At 45.5% G+C, this 14,917-nt stretch overlaps 1 pseudogene across 1 annotated transcript in view; it reads left to right on the top strand.

The window, feature by feature from the left end:
- The first annotated feature begins 9,033 nt into the window (after positions 1–9,033).
- LOC309601985 (integrin alpha-2-like) overlaps positions 9,034–14,917 on the top strand; it is a 48,037-nt pseudogene continuing 42,153 nt past the window's right edge. The window contains exons 1-3 of the transcript in view: positions 9,034–9,062; positions 13,430–13,548; positions 13,957–14,084. The product of the transcript in view is annotated as an integrin alpha-2-like (transcript). The remainder of the gene's footprint in view (positions 9,063–13,429; positions 13,549–13,956; positions 14,085–14,917) is intronic.

Here is a 14,917-nt window from a genome sequence, read left to right as displayed (position 1 = left end):
AATAAATATAACAGCAAAAAGAGCTTGGTGTTCCTTTGTTTGTTTGTCTGAAATGTAAATCGCTGTGAGAATTGTTCCTTTTGGTAAGTCAGTGTTTGGTTTTGGAGAGGCTGTTTTTCCTGGCTGAGAAATAACTGGTGGTTACCAGTTACCACCAGTTACTACTGGTGGTAGTTTCTAGACAACTCTAGCAAATCTGCCAGCCTTCCGAGGAGGGAGGTAGTCGCATCTTAACTGTGTCGCTGCATGGTAACTGCGTACACACAGCAACTCATTTCTTAACTTCCTCTAATAGTATCATCTGTATCTCTTGTGTCACTTAACGTGGGGCTGTTAGCTAATTTGAGAAGTGCGCACCTGAGCAAGTTGTCTTGCCTCTCGCAGGCGGTGGAGGTGAAGTTAGGAATCATTTGACACGATGTAGATCGCATTTGGATGAAACGAGATCTCCGTTGACTGTGCTCACCGAAGTCCCCTAGGCTGGCTGGACTGGCAAGAGCAACTTGCAGCTTGCTCTGGTGTAGATGTCTACGTTAGATGCTCAGTTAGTTGGATGGATCCACGTCAGAGACGGCACGCGCTTCTCCATAGCCTGTACTCTGCTACGTAGACTAAAATAGGAGCAAAGACTGCAGCCTTTACTCTTTCTCATCCTCTGTCCGCTGTCAAAATATTGCTTATCTACAACTTCTTCTTGCCGCGCCGCCGGCGTGAGCTGTGACGATTGTGAAAGATGGGAGGCTATTCAAAACCTGCCTGCCTAGCCTAGCAAGAAATTCAGGTCAAGGCAAGTAGTGTTACAACTGGTGGATAACCGTTGAAGTATGCTGATCGCCGTTCCCGGGGTTTTTATGGATGCAATGTCTTTAACGACTGTAGAAATACTTCGCGCTGTTTCTATGGATTAAAAAAAAAAAACCAGCAGCTGCCGTAAGGCAGCAAACCAGATGTTCATCTGACACAGTGTCTGTTTTCCTCTTTCTGCTGTATCTTAGTAAGTTAGGGTTACAGGGGTTTCTCTGGTGAAGATAGAGTTGCCACGTGGATTTTATAAAGCAGGATGTTTTCCGTTCTTCGGTCCTTCCATAATAACCAATTCCCTCTTCCTTCGTGACTGTGGATAATCACTGCACTCTTCTTTTCAGAGAACTGGCTGCAGTTTTTCCAAGATCTCATCCCTGTGTAGTAACAATTCTTTCAGAGCTCTTCACTGTGTAGGTACAGTAAAGAATAATCCCCTTTGTGCACTTTATTTTGCACATAATGTTTAATTTCCCCCTTTTATCACTCATTTTTTTGAGATCCGTGTGTAATTCCAGCTGTGAGAGTTAAATTTGGTCATCCATTTTGTCTTTCCTGCAAAATGCATCATGACGGCCACCTCATTTTCCAGATAACTTCTGAACACGTTATCAGCGCAGACGATTGTACATCCTGCTAGTAACCCTTCTTTGCTGTGTGAGCCAACTGCTTATTCCCATATCATTCCATTTTTATCCTCTTTGTTTCCTGCGAGAGCCTCTGACGAGGGGCTTTGCCACGCTGAAGTGAAACAGTGAAATCCTTTCCCGTGAAGTTACTGGGACTTAATGTATTGCACTTCTAATACATGCAACTTCACAACTTCCAGGTCTTAAAATTCAGTGTCCGCTTTCAGGGGCGGCAAGGGAAAATGCTCTTGTTTTGGAAGTCAATTTAATTTCTTTCTTTTTGCCTCTCTGCGGGCTCAGGTTGCAGTGCCTGGTGGTGTAAACCCTCCCTCTAAAGGATGACGAGTTCAGTTTGGTTAGGGAGAATGCAATCCCTTCTTTAGGTTTCAAACCAACCTAGGCGTTTTAGTTAGGGTGAGTTACAGGTGGATTGTCCAAACCCGTGCTTCTGCTCTCTGTTGCCCATTGGAAACGTGGCTGCTTTGTTAGACTGCTGCCAAAAGCCCTCCTTTGTGTCGAATAAACCGTTGAACGCTTGAGACCGTTGGCAACCGCTCTGCGTAGGCTCCCAGTCGTGGAGTGCGTTGTCAGTGACGTTGTCTCCGAGGGGGGAAGCCCTTCTTCTGAAAGGTGCAGGGATGCTCTGGGTTTGGGGGGAATATGCTGCGTTCCTCTTCTGTAGTTCCTGATTTTCACTTTTAAGTCTAAAGCGTGGTATTCCCCCCATGCGCAAAACCAGGTCCTGTGCTAGGTCGCGCGCAAACACAGTTTGCTGTGCTTCGGAATATTGGCTTTTTCTTACCAAGTTATTATTAAAGATTAAATCAAAGTTTTGGGCCCCGCACCCCAAGGCGGCCATGGAGGGGCTGGAGCGTGGCCAGAGCAGGGCAGCGAGGCTGGGGCAGGGGCTGGAGCACAAGGCTGGGGAGGAGCGGCTGGGGGAGCTGGGGGGGCTCAGCCTGGAGAAGAGGAGGCTGAGGGGAGCCCTCATCGCTCTCTGCAACGGCCTGAAAGGAGGCTGGAGCCGGGGGGGTCGGTCTCTGCTCCCCAGGAACAAGCGATGGGACGAGAGGGAACGGCCTCAAGCTGCGCCAGGGCAGGTTTGGGTTGGATATTAGGAAAAACTTCTTCCCCCAAAGGGCTGTCAGGCCCTGGCCCAGGCTGCCCAGGGCAGGGGTTGAGTCTCCATCCCTGGAGGTATTTAAAAGCTGGGTGGATGTGGTGCTGAGGGACATGGTTTAGTGGTGGGCTTGGCAGTGCTGGGTTAACGGTTGGACTCAATGATCTTAAGGGTCTTTTCCAACCTTAACGATTCTATGATTGTATGATTAGCACCTGCATTGACATTTGATTCCTGAGCCAGTCTTCCACACTATGTTGGGGTGCCTGGCCTTGAGGATTTGGTCTGAGCCTGGCTTTATTAGCAAGCCCAATCATTTATTACAGAATAACAGCAGTAATAACTGATCCTCGTACATCGTTCTAAAGTATGTTCTCCAGTTTCCCAGATACAACGACAGTAGAATTGCTTCTGCCTTTGGGAAATGAAGACGTCTTACTGAGAGCAATCTGGATTAGGGGAATTTAATAGTGTCCTGGAAGGAGTGGAAGATAGGGAAGAAATGTGTTAAGATTTTAGAGGGATAATTACATACATTGATTGTACCAAGTGCATGCTTCTTTTTTTCTCTTTAGGCTCAGGTGTATTCTTTATTTTTGTGTGAGTAGTCTGCATTATACAGTATAATGAAAAAATCTTGATTTTTGTCTTTCTTGAAATGTGTGAGAAAAGAAAGCGTTCGTGAAAAGCCTTCGTTCCCGCTTAAAGCTGTGCGGTGTTTACCGATAAATGTAGACGTAGCTTTCTGCCACGGGGTGGTGCGTTTTAAACACCCTGCAGATCTCGCTGCATTACAAAGGCTTTTGTCCTTCGTACAGTATTTTCTCCTCAGTGCGTGCTAGGTGAACCTTGCAACTTGAACCACCCAACGTTTCGGGTCCCGTTTCTCCTTTTGTGGGTTTTAAACAGGCAGGTGCCGTGATACCAACACCTCTTTGCTCTTGTACACCCCAGCGTTTTTGGCGCCTCGATTTCAAGTGAATTAGAAAGCGCCTGATATTTTGCAGAGTGGGTTCCAACTGCAATTTGAGAGGACTGAAGTACTATAGCTGACAAAAAATGAAGAAGAGAGTAAATTAGGATTCCTTTGTCTAGAAAAAAGCTATTAAACCTTAATCCTAAGCAAGCGTATGTGAGGGAGAAGGTACAGAGACCGCTGATACAGACTTACCTGTTGCACTCCTTTCTGCATTATATATAAGCAGTTCTGTTATGCTTCTAGTGGAGCTCCAATAATTCAGATGGGATGTTGCGTAGCGTCCTATTAAAAAAAAAAAAATTAAATCTTGAAGCTGTCGAAGTGCACCATTTCAAGCAAGCCTCACCTCGTTGTGAGAGTATTTATTTCTTCCTCAATCTGTAAATCCCGACATTTTTCCGTCTGGTGCGATGGTGTTAAGCTGGGCAGGGCTCTGTCTTGCCTCTCCAGCCAGCAGAGTCCGTGTCTGACTGGGTCAGCTGGGTGCTGCACAGGGATGCTGAGGGGGATCGGAGGGGAAATTAATCCTTTGGAGAGTTCACAGGCTAAGGGTTTAGCGACGGGGGTGCAGTTTCCCTCTCCTGAAAACAGCTACAAGGAACTAGCGCTAGTGATGTCTTTGCCGACTTAGGTACGTTTACATGAAGAATTAAATTGAAATGAACAGGTAGGTTGGAGCATGATTGTTGGGTTTAGTTTTATAATGGATAAGTATTTCTCATGGGAGGTGAGTTAAGATAAAAAGGTAACATTTTGGAACTTCTTTAAGGCTGCTGTTTGATAACAAATCCAGCTGCAGGACTAGTAATGCCAGGTGAAAATGCTGTAGCCATGGGAATTGCAGGGCAGATCAGGTGTAAACTCAGGCTGCTAATCCACAGCTATTTGAAATTGTCAGCGTGATAAATTCATCCTGGCAGGTCTTAAGCCAGGGCAGCTATTGTTTTTTTTTTCTTTTTTCCTTTGGTGGTCACGCTCTTACTCCGATTCAGCAGGAGCAGGGCTGTGTGTTCACACCCTACCTGAGCTGAATCTGTTTGCTGAGAGATGAGGAATTGCCCAAATGTGGCATTAATTAATTATGAAACCACAGCTTTAATCTCTTTGAAAATCAGCGAGACAGCGAGCTGTTGCAGAGAAGCTTAAGACAGCAAACTCAGGACAGTTAACGTGCCAGTCCGTGGAGAGATTGTGGTACCTGACCTAGACACCAACAGCAGGCAGACCGAACTCCCGCCTCCACTTAGATACTTCTGATTTGTTGTTGTTGTTGTTGTTTTGGGGGTTTTTTCTTTGCTTCTGTGAGCCAAAACCTATGAACTATGGGGGTGGAAGAAGCAGGAAGAGAGGAAAGGTTTGGGGCTTTTATTTCTGATAACCTATGTGAACCGTTTACCCTTCCTGTTGCTAACTAATCGGTTAATGGAGCTTGGCAACACCGTCTGACTCCATCTCAAAGGAAGACTCACCCGAGAAGTTTTACTTTGAGAGATCTTAACATTGGCAGCAAGCTGGAGCTCAGAATTTTTATGGTGTTGGGTTCTTCTGCAAGTTCCTTGCAGTCCTGTGTCCAAACATGTTTCTTCAGTGTTGAGTGAATGTCTTCTATTTCACGTATTTTCTCTAGCAGTGTATTTATTATAGCTGTTGCCAGGGAGGAAAAAAAAAAATCTTAATCCCTCTTTATAAACATCTAGCTCTAGTATAAGATACACATGATAAAATCATTGGGCTTTCTGTTTTGCTTGTAAGAATATTTTACACTTACGATGTTTTTCCCCTCTGCTGTGGTTATTTATAAACAGGGATTATTCAGGTCTTGAGGAGGGATTTGCAAAATCTAGAAAGAGTGTGAAGCAGAAGACAACGTAATTTAAACACAGAAGGGAAAACCTAAGAGATGGCAGAGCATTGAGAAGTTGTATTTACTGGACCTCTAATCATTGAATTGACCATTAAACAACTCATTTTCAGGAGGCTTTTTTCTCAAACTCACAAGGCTAAAGTTTCTCGCCTACACAAAACGAAAGTTACGCTCCTTTTAAGAGAAAATATACTCACCAGACTCCAGAAACTTCTAAACCATATTTTAAGAGGAATAGTAAAACTGAGATTCAGCAAATCTACTGTGGGTAGAATGGTAAAAATTTGACTCATTTGGAGAAAAGCACGTCAGGTTGTGGTGAGCAGAAAAGCAGAACTCAGCATTGATGACTACTACTCCAACAGTGGCAAGTGTCCGTCTTCAGATACTGAAGATTCAGGGGAAGGTTGTAAGGGAGTAGAGTATGGAGTAGAGTATGGAGTAGATGATTGAGTGTGTGTTAAGTCCCAGTCTGATTGTCAGGCTTGGGGAAGGTTTGTAATGATCCCAAGGGCGAAATTAAGACACAAATGAGGTCATATGCCACCAATCAGATGTTTTATTGGGTAAATATAAAAGAGTAAAGCGATAGGAAAGGCAGGAAATATTAGGAGGAAATTAAGCAAGCATTCAGAGAGATGAGCAAAGGATAGTCACCACCATGGATCCAGCGGCGTCCCGTTGGTCCTGTCTTCAGTTTTTCGGTGGTGGATGGCCACACTCAGGTTTCGTTGTGCCGTCTTTTATCTGGTGTTGGAGAGGGAGTTTGCCCTCTTGTTTCCGTTTGGTTACCCAGGGCAACATCACGTACCCAACACATGCACATCTACTGGTGGGGCAAGCGGCCTGACCAGATACCAGTTGGTGTTCTATTCTTGGTGGTGCCCGATAAGCCAAAGAATGGCCTGCTGCTTCAGCAAGTTTGCACAGGCTTCCTTGCAAGACGGTGCTACCTGATAAGCCAAAGAATGGCCTGCTGCTTCAGCAATTTTGCAAAAGTTTCCTTGCCAGATGGTGGTACTTGATAAGCCAAAGAGTGGTCTGCCCTCGGGTCTTGTCAGACAAAAGAGTGGTCTACTGCCCGGTCTTATCAGACAAACACACAAGCAAGCTTTGAGACAATTGTTCTTAAAACTTCAGTCTCTTACAGTGTGGAATAGATTGAAGTTGAGGGAAAGGGCAAGTATGGATATGAACCAAGAACTCACTGTGGCAGGTGTTGAACACAGAGCAAAACTACCCTACACTAACACCAGGAAACTGGAGATTACCACCTTTGGAAGAAGGGGCAGGTGACTCAGGGGGACTACAAGGATATTGTGAGGATATGCAGGGAGAAGATTAGAAAGGCGAAGGCCCAGCTAGAACTTAAACTGGCCACCGCCATTAAAGATAACAAAAAATGTTTTTACAAATATATCAGCGACAAAACGAGGGCCAGGGAGAATCTCCCTCCTTTGTTGGATGCAGAGGGAAACTTTGCCACGAAGGATGAGGAGAAGGCTGAGGTACTTAATGCCTCCTTTGCCTCAGTCTTTAATAGTCAGACTGGTCATCCTCGGGGTTTTCAGGCCCCTGAGCTGGGAGATGGAGATAGGATGCAGAATGAAGTCCCAGTTGTCAAAGAGGTGGCAGTCACTGACCTGCTCCTCCACCTGGATGCTCACAAGTCCATGGGGCCAGACGGGATCCACCCAAGGATACTGAGGGAGCTGGCGGAGGAGCTGGCCAAGCCACTCTCCATCATTTATCAGCAGTCCTGGTCAACCGGGGAGGTCCCGGATGAATGGAAGCTAGCAAATGTGACGCCCCTCTACAAGAAGGGTCGGAAGGAGGATCCGGGGAACTACAGGCCTGTCAGCCTGACCTCGGTGCTGGGAAAGGTCATGGAGCAGATCATCTTGAGTGCCATTATGCGGCACGTGCGGGACAACCGGGGGATCGGGCCCAGCCAGCATGGGTTTATGAAGGACAGGTCCTGCTTGACCAACCTGATCTCCTTCTGTGACAAGGTGACCCGCTTGGTGGATGAGGGGAAGGCTATGGATGTTGTCTACTTGGACTTTAGTAAGGCCTTTGACACTGTTTCCCAAAGCATTCTCCTGGAGAAGCTGGCTGCTCACGGCTTGGATAAGTGCACTCTGCGCTGGGTTAAAAGCTGGCTGGACGGCCGAGCCCAGAGAGGGGTGGTGAATGGAGTCAAATCCAGTTGGCGGCCGGTCACCAGTGGTGTTCCCCAGGGCTCAGTGTTGGGGCCGGTCCTGTTCAATATCTTCACTGATGATCGGGATGAGGGGATCGAGGGCACCCTCAGTCAGTTTGCAGGTGACACCAAGCTGGGTGGAAGTGTCGATCTGCTGGAGGGCAGGGAGGCCCTGCAGAGGGCCCTGGCCAGGCCGGGTCGATGGGCCCAGGCCACGGGGTGAGGGTCAGCAAGGCTCAGGGCCGGGTCCTGCCCTGGGGTCACAACAACCCCAGGCACCACTGCAGGCATGGGGAGGAGCGGCTGGGAGCTGCCCGGCGGGAAAGGGCCTGGGGGTGCTGGTCGGCAGCCGCTGGACATGAGCCAGCAGGGTGCCCAGGTGGCCAAGAGGGCCAGTGGCATCCTGGCTTGTATCAGGAATGGTGTGGCCAGCAGGAGCAGGGAGGTGATGGTGCCCCTGCGCTGGGCACTGGTGAGGCCGCCCCTCGAATGCTGTGCTCAGCGCTGGGCCCCGCACCCCAAGGCGGCCATGGAGGGGCTGGAGCGTGGCCAGAGCAGGGCAGCGAGGCTGGGGCAGGGGCTGGAGCACAAGGCTGGGGAGGAGCGGCTGGGGGAGCTGGGGGGGCTCAGCCTGGAGAAGAGGAGGCTGAGGGGAGCCCTCATCGCTCTCTGCAACGGCCTGAAAGGAGGCTGGAGCCGGGGGGGTCGGTCTCTGCTCCCCAGGAACAAGCGATGGGACGAGAGGGAACAGCCTCAAGCTGCGCCAGGGCAGGTTTGGGTTGGATATTGGGAAAAACTTCTTCCCCCAAAGGGCTGTCAGGCCCTGGCCCAGGCTGCCCAGGGCAGGGGCTGAGTCCCCATCCCTGGGGGGATTTAAAAGCCGGGTAGATGTGGTGCTCGAGGACATGGTTTAGTGGTGGGCTTGGCAGTGCTGGGTTAACGGTTGGACTCGATGATCTTAAGGGTCTTTTCCAACCTTAACGATTCTATGATTCTATAAATAGTACAGTGGTACTCAACTACTTTAAGTGGTTATTTGTGTGTATATGGTTTTAAGTTTATAGCGGAAAGTCACACAAGTTATATATATTATCATAAGCTGAGACAACATTTTAGATGCATAATTCTCCATAGAATGAAACAGTGTCAGAACCAAAATAGCCACAAACTGGCATGTTTGTTTCAGTGATGATGGACAGATAGTAAGTAGCTGAACTTTTTTCATTAAAAAGAAAGTAAGATGTCAAAATCCGAAATCCATGGAAATGCATATGAAAATGTATTTTACAGTTAAAGTTTGGAAAAGCCCATACAAAAAAATTGAGCTAGCTTGAGACATTTATGCATAGTCCTGCACAGAAACACTGTGCAGCTGCAATTAGTTGCACATGCAAAGATGTAAAACTACCTGGATGCTGCTGCATCTCTGGTGTTACCATGTTTACCACCAGTGTCCAGGAGGCAAAGTAAGAGGAGGGTACAGCTGTATTGTCTGAACTAAAAGCTCAGCATTTCCTCTTCTTCCATTGGGTAGGCACTTCCCCCTGCTCCTCGCCTGATGCTGTGGCAGCTTCTCACTGCGTTTTTGCCTGGTTTAATTATGTGTTTAGTCACCCATAGATCAGAGCTCCCTTTTGTAAAAAACTTCTGTGTAAAGCTATTGAAGGAGAACAAGAATGTCTGCCTGAAGTGAATTGAATACTTTGGCTCATACATGGTATTTTCTGGAGAAATTATGTCTCATACATGGTATTTTCTGGAGAAATTATGTCATGCATTTTATCCTTCTTGTAATTTTTTTCTGTAAGCTTACAACAGGAGCACTAGGATCCAGACTCACCCAAGCTATTTATGTTTTCTATTTCCCTGTTTTATTATTACTTCTGGTATAAAAACTCCTCCACTATCACTTTCTTGGATAATATATGGTGGAGTTTGGGAAAGAAAGTAACTTTGGATTAACTTTTCCTATGTTCTCCCAAGTATATGAATATTACGAATCTTGGAAACTTTTCTGTAGATAAGCACTTCTTCATTGTTTGTTCTTTCACTGCACGGTGTCTGACCATAGCTCCAAAAGTCAGGGGAATTTTATCAGTCAGCTTTAGTTTGAGTAACCATGACTTGTTAGAGACTCTTCAGTGAAGAAAAGCTCTTTTCAGTCTTCCTCTCAAGAAATCATTAGACATGCTTTAAAAAAAAAAAAAAGTCACTCATAGTTTACTCTCTTGTTCTCTTCATTTTTAGGCTATTTTTTTCTTGGGACAGTAGCACTTTTTCTTGTGTGCATTGTTTATAAAAAAAAAAAGCAACACTTTCAAGCTGTTCAGTAGAGTTGGTTTCTCCTATAAGCGATGCAAAGGCTGCAGTCCGTGTGCAGAACACTTGATGACATGGCTGAACTAGGAGTGAGATAAACAGAATGAACCTTGCATAAGGGCAGGATGCTGCTTTCTGTCAGAAGGGAGCATTTATCACCGTACGTATGCTTTTATGAAGAGACCATCACTGTGCAGCGTGATGCACTTGAGAAGTCTGTTCAGGCACAGTGGGGCTGCTCACCACATCAAACACTGCTGGGGTGGCACCTCTCTCCAAGGGAGAGGTTATCCAGAATGTGAGATCTACCAGAAATTTCATCACTTCCTAGACCTTGCTTCTGTTAATAAAAATCACATAGTGCTATATTAAATACAGCTTTAAAAATCCTTCTGTATTCTTTCAAAGAGCAGAAAGGAGAGATAGATACAGAAAACCAGCAAATAATTCAGATGTATTTCTGGGAGGTACATCCCCTGAGGCAATAAGGGCTATAGAAATGATAGAGAGGAGAATTTTTGCAGAACTGGGACTGTACATACAGCAGTATGTTATCACTTTTGCTTGAGGATGCATTCAGAGAGAAGAGGAAAGACAGTCCAACCAAGAGTGCAGGGCTGGGGGGGGTGGTACATGTTGGGAAGCTGAGACACAAACCAGCAAGGGAGCCCTTTTTGTGCAGAGTCAGATGATCCAGTATAATTGGACACTGGTCTGCTGTGCATTGATGGCACATGATATAAATAAATAAGGACAAACTTGCAAGTCAAGCAAAGCTCAAGCTTTTCACAGTGCCTAGTGGGAATTTCAAAACAGGAGCTCTTTAATGAAGTCAAGGAAAATTGTGAACACCAAAGAAACTCAGAAAAATTTAGGCAGACCACCGCACAAGTAATTAGCCACAACAGAAACAACATTCAGTTTACGCTCTGGTTCTCCCTGTCATGAGATCATCTGTATTTGAACCTTAAATTCAGACCAAATTCTCTGTTATTTTATAAACATAATATTTTAGAAAGGTGGATTGTACCCTGTCAAGTTGGTCTTGAATGTATATGCCATAAACAGCGGCTGATAGTACATTCTGTAAAGCTAACAATACTTATTCCAGGCTGGAATTTGTTTTTATATCTATCTTGGGTGAGGAAGATTGAATAGTTGTATATAGCTGTTAAACTGCTTTTTCCTACCCATATGTGTCTTCAGTCTGTGGATACATCCCACAACAGAGATAAAATCTCAGTCTGCTGTTGAGGTAATGTTTGGTATCAAGTTGCAACCACCCTGCTCAGTTGTGTCTGTGTGCTTAGGATTTGGAATTTTTGAATTTTGTTTTGGAATTTATGTTATGGGATTTTTCTTTTTTAAAAACCTTAATATGCACTACTCTTACTGGTGTATCACATAATCATTGCACTAGTAAATAATTTTAAAAATCATTGCAAACTGCTCACTCCTGATCAAAGCCCAGCAGCCTTTCTCCTGAGATGGTGTGTTGCCTCTCTGGACCAATAAGACATTTTGCTGAAAAGATACATTTCTGCAGCAACTTTTGTTTAAATCGATACATTTTCCAAACCTTCTGATTTTAATGAGGAGGGTAATTTCTGCCAACTTGTTTTTTTTATTTTTGAACAAAATGCTGCGATTGATACAGCTCCGGCTTTTCAGTGCCCCCACCACTGCTAATGTTGAATTCCTTGCCCAGCTTTTGCTTTTCCCTGCTACATGAGGCACATGGAGGACAGGGAGGGGATTCGGGACAGTCAGCACGGCTTCACCGAGGGCAAGTCCTGCCTGACCAACCTAGTGGCCTTCTGTGATGGAGTAACTACATCAGTGGGCAAGGGAAGAGCTACGGATGTCATCTATCTGGACTTCTGTCAGGCCTTTGACACGGTCCCCCACAATATCCTCCTCTCTAAATTGGAAGGATATGGATTCGATGGGTGGATTGTTCGGTGGATAAGGAATTGGCTGGATGGTCACATCCAGAGGGTAGTGGTCAATGGCTCGATGTCCAGATGGAGATCAGTGACGAGTGGTGTCCCTCAGGGGTCCGTACTGGGGCCAGTGCTGTTCAATATCTTCATCAATGACATAGACAGCGGGATCGAGTGCACCCTCAGCAAGTTTGCAGATGACACCAAGCTGAGCAGTGCAGGTGACACGCCTGAGGGACGGGATGCCATCCAGGGGGACCTGGACAGGCTGGAGAGGTGGGCCTGGGTGAACCTCATGGGGTTCAACAAGGCCAAGTGCAAGGTCCTGCACCTGGGTCGGGGCAACCCCTGGTATCAGTACAGGCTGGGGGATGAAGGGATGGAGAGCAGCCCTGCCGAGAAGGACTTGGGGGTATTGGTGGATGAAAAGCTGGACATGACCCAGCAATGTGTTCTCGCAGCCCAGCAAGCCAACCGTATCCTGGGCTGCATCCCCCGCAGTGTCGCCAGCAGGGCAAGGGAGGGGATTCTGCCCCTCTACTTTGCTCTGGGGAGACCCCACCTGGAGCCCTGCGTCCAGCTCGGGGGTCCTCAGCACGGGAAGGACACGGAGCTGTCGGAGCGGGGCCAGAGAAGGCCACAAAAATGATGGGACACCTCTGCTATGAGGACAGGCTGAAAGAGCTGGGGTTGCTCAGCCTGGAGAAGAGAAGGCTGCAGGGAGACCTTATTGCAGCCTTCCAGTACTTAAAGGGGTCTACAAGAAAGATGGGGACAGACTTTTTAGCAGGGCCTGTAGCAATAGGACAAGGGGTGATGGTTTTAAACTAAAGGAGGGGAGATTCAGACTGGATGTAAGGAAGAAATTTTTTACAATGAGGGTGGTGAGGCACTGGCACAGGTTGCCCAGAGAGGTGGTAGATGCCCCATCCTTGGAAACATTCAAGGCCAGGCTGGATGGGGCTCTGAGCAACCTGATCTGGTTGTAGATGTCCCTGCCCATGGCAGGGGGGATGGACTGGGTGACCCTTAAAGGTCCCTTCCATCCCAAAGCATTCTATGGTTCTATGATTCTGTGGTCACACTGTTGGTGGTAATCGGACATACCACAAGAAAAGATCCTCTGCATGTTTGCAGCGAGGTGCATGTTCATGGCTCTGATGCCACTTCCTGGTTAGTAGAAGTATTCCTCTGCACATTTATAAGCGATGTGCAAATACCAACCCTAGTTTTAAAACCATAGTTTGTAGAGCAGGTGGCTTAAAGCAGCACAGATTCCTTGCAAACCAAGTCACACTCCCTAGATGTTATAGCTGTGCATACTCTGGAGGGACCAGCTTGCAGGAGGCGGCACTAGGATGATCATGAATAGAGAATCCTTTTTATGAGAAAGTCTATGAAAGGAGTTACCTGACACTGTCACAGTGATAGCAAGGGATTTGGCCTGATAATCCAAGAGGGCTCCTCTGATCCTATATTCCTGTAGTCCTGCTTATTGTGCTTTTGTATATAGATACGGTGAGACAAGTATTTGTTATTTTTATAGTTTCACTTTTTTGTTATTTTTAAAGAAAGACTTGTGGTCCCTTGTGGGCACAGCAGTGTGGAAGCCAATACTATGCAACAGGAGTCTGTTCTGAAATCACTCCAAGTTTCCAGATACTAAGAAGCTTTTCTCCTGCTGTTCAAAGTAAGGCAACATGTGCAAAACAGAATCAATTAAAAAAAAAATAGATCAAACAAAATCAAGATATATTTTGTCGGGGACTTTTAATTTAGGATTTTTAAAAACATGTATGTGCAAAAAGTAAAGCCCTGTGATTCACATGTAAAGACTGACAGATTCTGATCTAATTCTGATATGAATCTGGACTCACTCCTCTGAATTCCATGGCATTGCACTAGAGCAGTGAAAATGAAGACAGACTCAAAATCTGCATATGCTTCTATTGAGTCTTCATTCAGGCAAGACCTTCCTCATCTGAAGTATTGCCTGTGTGAGACCTAACTATGCACCTCTGGATTTAGCCAAAGAAAGAGTTGGAAGTACGTTGAGACTGAAAGTGCATTTAATGTTCACTTTTTATTTTTGTTTGAGAGTGTTCCTCTGTCAAAGATGTTATGGTGGTTTGTGATGAGTCAAACATCATTTATCCCTGGGATGCAGTGCAAGCATTTTTAAAAAAAAATGTACAAGGCTTAGATATAGGCCTTAACAAAACTCAGGTAAGTCAAAGACATCTTTGAGAAAGAAAAAAAAAAAAAGGTTTTATTAGCATAACTACAGTACCTCCCCCAAGGCCAGAGATTATGCAGTTGTCCTTTATCTTTCAATATTTGGATTTTTATCTGACAGCTAACCTATTCCAAAGGGGGTTAGTAATTTGATTCAAAACATAGATCAACTAAAATAGAAGTCTAGATTATATCTAGTGGAGTCAGATCTCTTTCATATGTTATATGTAAGAATAATTAAAATGCAGTCTGTGGGGATGTGGTAAAAGTAGGACAGTTTCTTTTATGGGCTTTTCATATGGCTCTTACTTTCCAACTGCTGCATCTTTAAAATAGGAAATTTTCCTGCTTGGTTACTATATGATCTTTGATTTATTTTTTCCTTTTAATTTGATGATGGTAAGGAAAATTTTATTGTCTTTTTTAAAACATTTTCTGTCCCTGCAGTTGTCCATTTTCCATAAACGCTTCTGGGAACAAAGACTGGGGCACTGGAAATCTCTCTCCCTAAGGCTGCCTTCTTCCTTGGACTACTTTGGAAGCGAGGCGCTTAAAAGCTAGGCTTCCTGCTCAGTCCTTTCTGAATCTCACCTTTAACGTCTTCTCTTTTTTTTTTTTCTTTCATACTAAATATACATCTTAGCATATTTCTTTAGCTTTCACCTGTATTAAAAATAAATAGGGTTTGCAATGCTGTCAAGTAACTAACCTTTAGGATTTCCTTAGAAGAGATCAGAATGAGGTGCTGTCCGCTTGTAGAATTTTTGCTATTTTCTCATTTTTCCCCAGAGCTCCCTGTATTATTGCTGTCCATAAGCTCTCCC

The sequence above is a fragment of the Platalea leucorodia genome (genome assembly GCF_965183815.1).
Source record: "Platalea leucorodia genome assembly, chromosome: W".
In the NCBI taxonomy this organism is placed as follows: Eukaryota; Metazoa; Chordata; class Aves; order Pelecaniformes; family Threskiornithidae; genus Platalea; species Platalea leucorodia.
This window is presented reverse-complemented; position numbering and strand designations above follow the sequence as displayed.